Raw genomic sequence first — 8027 nt, forward strand, 5'->3', positions numbered from 1 at the left:
ATGCCAGTGCACAGGAACTGCAGAGAAAGTTCTGCAGCAATTGCAATTAGAGTCTGCCAGGAGTGTGACAAGTAGGACTGATTTTTCCTGAATCTCTCAGGTTCAACCAGTCTTTCACTTGCAGGAAGAGAGGAGAGAGTCGAGCGTGGTACAAAATTACAGCTGGTTACGAGTTTGAGTGTCTGAAGCAATGTTTCTTGGAAAGAATATGCATTTGTTTTTAGTATAAGCAGAGGAGAGACTGATAGGAAGCAAATTACCAAAGACCTAGAGATGACCTGAATAAAAATATCAGGTAAGAAACAGACTAGAGAGGAGACAATTTTGAGCTTGCAGTGTTGGTGTGGCTGTGGCCACAAAAAGACATTTATATGGACTTATGTGGACTGAATCACCTTCTGTAAACAAGAAATGCACAGCCTTGAGACCAGGATTGTGCTGAGCATCACCCATTACCTGTTCCAAATGTCTATTCCAAATCAAAAGGACCTACGAAAACTCAATACTATCTCTCCCTCAAGCTATAAGAGTTGTAGCATCCATCAATTTGCAATGAAAGCTGAACATATGGGTGTGAAATAAATACTCTTTGATAAGGTAGGAGGTAGAAAAACACAGTATTGTGAGCTATTCACATATTACCCACAGGTATCTGCAGATATACAGGTAAATTTAGAGCTTTGGCACACCTAGGAGAGTACCTAAAGTGATCTTTGATCCAGCAGAACTGTGCTGCTTCCAAGAGGAAAGGCCTTTTGGGAGGTGGTGTCAGAGCCTATCTTTATTACACCTGTTGGTGAATCTGAAATTGTGTCGAGGAGAAGGTTCTGCCCTGAAGGACAGAGGGAAATCCTGTTTTTTGCAAGAACATTTCTGTTCCTGGAGTCTGCTGAGTAAATAGCAGAGCACAGATTCATCCCAAAGGCGGGAACAGAAGAGCTTTGTCCAGGTGCTGCCAGTGGCAGATGAAGAAAGGGATTGCAGGTTGCACACTCAAGGAAAGAGGTTGGACAAATGGACTCAAGGACACAAGAAACAGCCAGCCTAACATAATAAGGTGAAAAAGTGACAATTCCAGCCAACCAGTGACTGGGCAAAGCAAAATAGTACCCAAAATACTCAACAGCAGACTAACTGCCCAAAAGAGATAACCAGATTCCAAATTCAATGGAGCAAAGCCCTGTCCATTAATATTTCTATGGTAAATGTGTACTGTGTCAGCACACAAATCAGCCTTTCATTTCCTAGGTTATTAACTGGAACCGCAGCAGTTGCTTTGTGATGATGCAGTGCCAGGCACCACAGGAGAGCAGGTATGAAATACAGCCCTCAGTGTGTCCTGTGGCAGCTAGCACATGTGTTCAGAGTCTACTAGATCAGATCACAGAGGTGAAGTAAAGCAAGGAAAAGTCTCAGAAGGAAAAAAGAAAGAAGGAAGAAATAGGAAATTTATGTTAGTGGAACATACTTCCAAATAAAAGTACCAGATCTGTCATATGTGCATGCAGGTCTTTGACTTCAAAGCAAATGTGGCTCTCTTCCTAAAAACAATTACAATAGATAAATAAATAGGATGAAGGGCTTGTACTGGCATTCCTAACCCCCTTAATTTCCTCATACACTGACTACAGGCAGGGTGTTTCTATCTTGCTCTGCCATTTTGATCAATGGTGCTTTGAAGCAAAAATTGAAACACCAGTGTCTTAAATGGCTGATATGTGTGAGAGGCACTTTCATGTTATCAAAGTGTGATAAGCATAAAGAAAATTAATTTTACAAGCTGACCTTTGAAGCACAAAGCTTCAGTCCTTGCTCAAAATCTTGTCCTTTAGGTTTGTTCAGGTGTCTTCTTTTGTGGTATGACTTTATCCTTACCTCATTGTAGCTAAGGATGTGCTGTAAAAATAGGACAATTTTTGCTTTTCCTCTCAAATATTGTGTATTAGCCTATGTTGTTGCTGTGGGCATGAAATGGAATGAAAGGTGATACTGCAGAGTGCTGTGCTAGGTACACATTAATTAGGGACAACAGTGGAACTGTATTTGGTAAGATCAAGTACTTTACCTAATGATATCTACCAGGGCAGTGTACATCAGATTACACAAAAAGTGTATCACTCCACAACATCCTTGATCTAGCCAACAATTGTTTATGTTATTTAGGATATTTCTCTTGACCGACAAGCTGATTAAAGAAAATGAACATACAAAGCTGTAGCCAATGCACTTGAACTGAATTCTTGCTTTTCCATCAAAAGAAATTGCACTACTTTTTTCTATTACTACTATTATCATTATTAGTATTATTATTATTACTACTACTATTACTATTACTATTATTATTATTATTATTGTATAGTTTTTCTTATCTAAGTAGCATAGTAGGATACTTAGGACACACATCTGTGAAGAGATAAATTCCATTGTCACCTGACCAGAGTGGACTTGGATAGAAATGCTTCAATTGCTCATATATGCTGCACAAAAATTCTCATTTTCTTTTGTTTTGTCATGTTTCTTCCCTAGTTGTCTTCCTACTGTAGGGAAACACTTGATGCTAAATGGAGTATATGTGTGAATTGAAGGAGTTGTCTCACTCCACTGAAGAGAGAATGAAAATTTCCAGTCACTGAGAAACCCAGGCTGGCAAGTCTCAGCAGGGATTATTAGTGATTGCCTTGCTGTCTCACTGCCCAGCTGCCATAGTGATCAGGAAAAATAAAAAGCCCAGGAAATGGAGCGCAGGCATTACTTTTTCTTCCCTTTCTCTCACTCTCTCTTTTTTTTTTTTTTTCTTTTTTTTTTTTTTTTGGGGGGGGGGGTTGTTTGTTTGTTTTTGGTTTTGTTTTTGCTTTTGCTTTTGTTTATTTTTTTTCCTGGCACCAGACTACCTTTATTTGCTGTCTGTGCACAGAGGATTCCTGTATGCAAATGGTCCTGGAAATAGTACTATGAAGATTTACCTGAAAAGGAGCTTATGACCATTATTCATACTTATTTAATTGCAGTAAATGCATTTGAATTTTAAAGACAGGCTCTTCAGAATCCTGGTAAGCTTTTGTTGGGGGCCTACCCCCCTTATCTCTGCCTCAGAGTCCTTGATTCAAACAATTATACTTGGGGGGAGTGGAACTAAAGTCTCTATTTCAAAGGGAAACTTCTGCCTTTATTGGCAGACACCTGTCCTTTCAAACCAGGACAGCTTTTTACTGGTGTATTTAGAGACCAGAGAACGATAACAAGCTGTGTTCAAAAATATTAATTACTCAGCAGTGAAAATTACAGAATTCAAAAAATCAATTCTAGAAACTCTAATCAACTCTCGCATCTTTATACTAGCCGGTGTAGCTCTCATCATTGTAGCAAGTTTTCCTTCTGGATCATGGACTAATCACAGACTTTTGTATCTTGCTTAAGTCTAACCTTACTTTCAAACATTAATTAATTAAAAATATGAACTAGGAGTGAAGTATTTCAGTCTCCATGTTACATCCCTTATTGGGTGGAATGAAAAAAGGTTAATAAAACACCTGAATCAGCTACATGGAATTAAAACCTCTTAAAATTCAAATATGCTGCCCCTTACAGATTTGAAGCAGTTTTAAAATAATCATAATTTGATATAATTTTCCTGAGAGTTTTCATGTAGTTAAAACCTTGTACATGTGGTACTCAGCCTTTCCAGCCATTTCTGTCATGCCAGCATCTGACCTTTAGTTCCAGAAGTGCTCACCTAAATTTTGAACTGAAAGAGAGCTATTACTAACACACTGTGCTTCTCACACGGATGCAGAATTTGTTAGTGAAAAGTGCTCAGTGACAATACCAAATTACTTTACTCTATTTTGTAAGAGAAAGTAAAAGTTTGCCAGCATCCCTGGGGAATAATTCCTCCTGATTCTTAGTTTAGAAATCTTCTGGTTTGCCTTTTCACCTGATTCTCTTTTTTTAGCATCAGCATCTTTTGTTAGCAAAAAGTACACTGTTCCAGGCCATTCTTCTATGTCGCAAGACAGAGCAAGTAACTGAGAGCCAATGTATTTTTACAGATATTTTGAAGAGCCACTAGACTTTATGCCTAAATTAAAATGCTTGTCACTTTCTTAGAAATATTTTGTGGTCTGCAAGAGTCAGCACATTGGAGCAAGATGGGAAGGAGGTTGGATCACCAGAGCATACACCACTAAACTGGCCAAGGTATGTCCGTTTCTCTGATTGTCACCAGGCTTGCAGTATTTCTGCAGTTCCATCATCATTTCTGTGTTGCTTCATTCTGTGTTTTTTAGCTATGAACAACCTTTTCTAATGGTTTGATCAGAGAAGCTGAAGAAGCATAGAAAAAGGGTATCTGTGGTGGGGAGGGATGCCCAATACTCTCTAAAGTGAACAGGACTACAGTGAGTGTATTTCTGTCATCTTCAGATGTGTGCAGTTTGGGTAGAAGAGATTACAGGAACAGTATTTAATAATTCATCTGCAAGATGAGATAGTTATTGGTAAGAGCCTGAAAAGTCTGGCTCTGGTTGTATATGGGAGACTCCATAGAGAGACAGTTTAGGAAATATATGGAGGGTTCTGAAAAGAACCAAAACCAAATGCACAGACCAGGAAGAAAATGAGATTAAAATATTTCAGCCTTTTTAGAGAATACTAATGTACCCTAGACAGCCAAGCCAGCATGAATCAATCCCTGCTGGAGTCGTGTTTCCTGTAACTATTTATGTCTGAAGTTGAACACAATGGCCCTGACATATATGCTCAGTATGCCTCCAGTAATCAGCAAAGGTCTTTGAACACTTTTTGCCCCAGTGGCCAATATTAAGTCTAAAAGAAAAAAAAAAAAAAAAAAAAAAGAAAGCCACTGCCACTCTATGAATTTGCTTATCTTCAATACTGTATTTCTATTCAAAATAGCCATCAGAAATGTCTGTTGCTTCTTAGAAAAGCAGAATATAAGCAAGAAATATTAATTGGGGTTTCCCCCCCCACACTAAATATTTATCAGAGGAAGAAAATTATTTTAAAAGTTAGCTTTTAAAGTGAACAGCAGATACCTACAAGGAGAATGTATCCATTGTGCAGCTGGCAGTACAGGAATAACCAGGCAATTGTTATCATCTGGTGTCTGTATGTGAAGGAATAGTGCTATCACTATAGAACTTCTCAGAGTGTTTGTGAAAGAGGTACAGCCTTTGCAGGTTATGTACATACTGGTACAACATGTTATGCTAAACACATTATTCATTCCTCCTGCTGGCACACTTCTCAAATTTCATTGCAACTGAAGGATGTAAGCCCCAGACATGTTTGCTGTGTACTTCAGGCAGTGCCTTGCAGAGCAGAGCTGAGTGTGTCCATCCTGCTGAGCAGAACCTTAGGACACCCCGAACAGGAAGCTCTTTGTTTGGTTTGTTGGCTGAGTAATCAACACAAGCAATTTAAAATCATCTGGGGTATGCATACCCTCATGCCCTTGCCTTCTGGTAAAAAAATATGAGGCAGTAGGAGGAAAGCCAAGGAATCTTGGAATCAAGGAGGGGATAAGGAACACAAGCCAGAAGTAAGGATAATTTGACAGTGATGGATAGGGCACAAATAACACAACTTGGAAGACACCAGGCTTCTCAGTTCAGCTCCCCCAAGACCATTAATTTCTGCCCTGCCTGCACATTGTGCAAGTATCTAAACACAACCTGCCGGGCTTGTCCTGACTCTGACACTCATCCTTAAGAAAAGCAGGAGCTGAACCTGATCTCAGGCAAATATTATTCCCATTCCCTTGCACAAATGCTCAGTGCCATCAGAGCTGTTACAGTGGATGGCAGAGGGGAAAGGTGATTTGGCAATGAAAAGTACTGGGATCTGAAAGGTTGGGCTGAACCTTTGCTACCTGGATGAAGATGCTTTCTGATCATAGTTTTTAAGTCCTGTCCTGTTGTACAGGCTAAATAATTTTGTAAGTACCTATTTCTTCTGAGCATTATGGGTTGCAGTCCAGTTACTGCAGGAGCAGTCAAGTCCCCAAATGCTCATCTCTGCTTTCCAAAGCCCTCCCAGCTGTGCTGACAATGACATTTGGTGTGGGGAACTGAGGTTTAACGTGATCCAACTAAGACATAACCTACCATGAGAAAAAGTTGTTTGTGTTTTTTTAAGCTACATCGGTGTCTTTTATGGTTGTGCATAGCAGGAGACAGCACCTTGATAAGAATGGATGAGTAGTCAGGAATGACTTCCACTGTCATTCTGGGCCACTGCCCCAAAATCCTTTGAGACTTTTCTCTCTCAGTCTTTTGGGTCTAACAGAAGCTCTTTTAAAGAAATAATTGTTTAAGGATGAAAGTCAGGTATTCCCTGAAAAGCATGCAAATGAGCAAAGAGGGAGCTGGGAAGACTGTGTAGAAGACACACAAAATTACAATGACCTAAATATTTATTCCCAAAGAAAAGGCCTTCTGGTTCATCATTTTTTTTAATTGCCCCTTGTAATAAATTCTGCTGGCTAAAACATCATCCAAAATGTAATCCTGGGTGCAGTGTGGTAAGTGTTTCTTGTGATGCTGCTTAATTGTTATTCTCCCACATGCAATTGATACAGCAGTGGAAAAAAACATTCTTTGTTTTTCAAAATTCTGCAACTCTTATACTGGAAAGAACATAATAACAGACCTTCTAGCAATGTATAATCTTTTTGTCACCTCCAGTACTCTCTTTTTTCTCAGGTCTGCTTCAGGATCTGCTGTGTTTCCAGTTTCAACTTTATGCCCACAAGGGCATTTAAGTGGAAGGTAGAGTATAAATAACTGTCATTAAAAACAAAAAAAGAGGCAGAGGTGGTCGGCAAAGAGGAATTTGGGAAAGGAAATCACTGGAGAAACTATGATTTCTTCAGTTTTTTGAGAGAGTGACATGCATCTTAGTAAACTGATCGACCTTCCAGTATGTCTAACCTCTTTCTAGGAAGTCACTACAGGAACCCAACTGTGATGCTTGATTATGCTGTTTATTTTGGGCATTCGTGTTCCTCTACTGTTTCTCCCCTTGTTTCATGTTTTCTCTGCAATAAAAGGCCCTAGGTGTGGGATAGCTTTTGTCAGGAGGAAGAATAAAGATCACAAGCACATAAAGCTGATTTCCTTTGTTCATCATGCTTGTAAAAGGGAATAATAGAAATTGCTATGTTAAAATTAAAAACATCATGCTAGAACCTTCTAATTAAATGACTGGACACTAGCAAAATTCTAACTGTGCTCAACAGAACATGTTGTTTTACTGAAAGGACTTAAGAGGTTTTTTTCTTGGCAGGCCTTTTTCCTTGACCCCCAGTTCTTCTGAGACATAAGAGACACTTGAGCCTGAAAATAGTTTATATATATATGTTTATATACATGCACTTGCATTTTCTGGAGCTGCAGGCACAAACCCAAGTGGTTCCTACAATAACAGACAGTAAACTTCCCCTAAAGCATTTTTCAGGTAAGCAGTTAATTAGATGTTATGGTCACAGGGCTGAAGGGTGTGTGTGTATAAGAACAGGGAAGCAGGACACAGAGAAAAGCGCTGGGTGGCGGAAGGGAGGGGAATGAACCGGTCAGAGGCAGTCTTGAGGCATTTCGATAAAATGTTTGAATCTTGAACAGCCTGATACAAATCTTTCTGTAGCTGATCAGCCTTCCCACTTCAGCCAATGCACCTGTGAAGATTTCGCTGCAGACTGAGAGAGCAAAGCTTTTGCCTGTCACAGGTGGCAATGCTGGTGACTCTTGACACTTTCTGCTGGAGTTTACGGGGCCCCGGTGATCCTCCCCTCGCGGGAGTGAGGCGAGGGGTCCGGAACATCCAGCAGGTCCCAGTGGGGGAGGGCAGTGCCCCAGAGCCGCGGGAGCTAGCGAGGGCACCCGGCAGAAGTGACATCGCGCAGAGGGGACACTTGACAGAAATGACACCCACTAGAGGTGACACCCGGCAGAAATGACACCCACTAGAGGTGACACCCGACAGAAGTAATACCCGCTAGAGGTGAGGCA

The sequence above is a fragment of the Erithacus rubecula genome, assembly GCF_903797595.1.
Source record: "Erithacus rubecula genome assembly, contig: scaffold_143_arrow_ctg1, whole genome shotgun sequence".
Taxonomy (NCBI): domain Eukaryota; kingdom Metazoa; phylum Chordata; class Aves; order Passeriformes; family Muscicapidae; genus Erithacus; species Erithacus rubecula.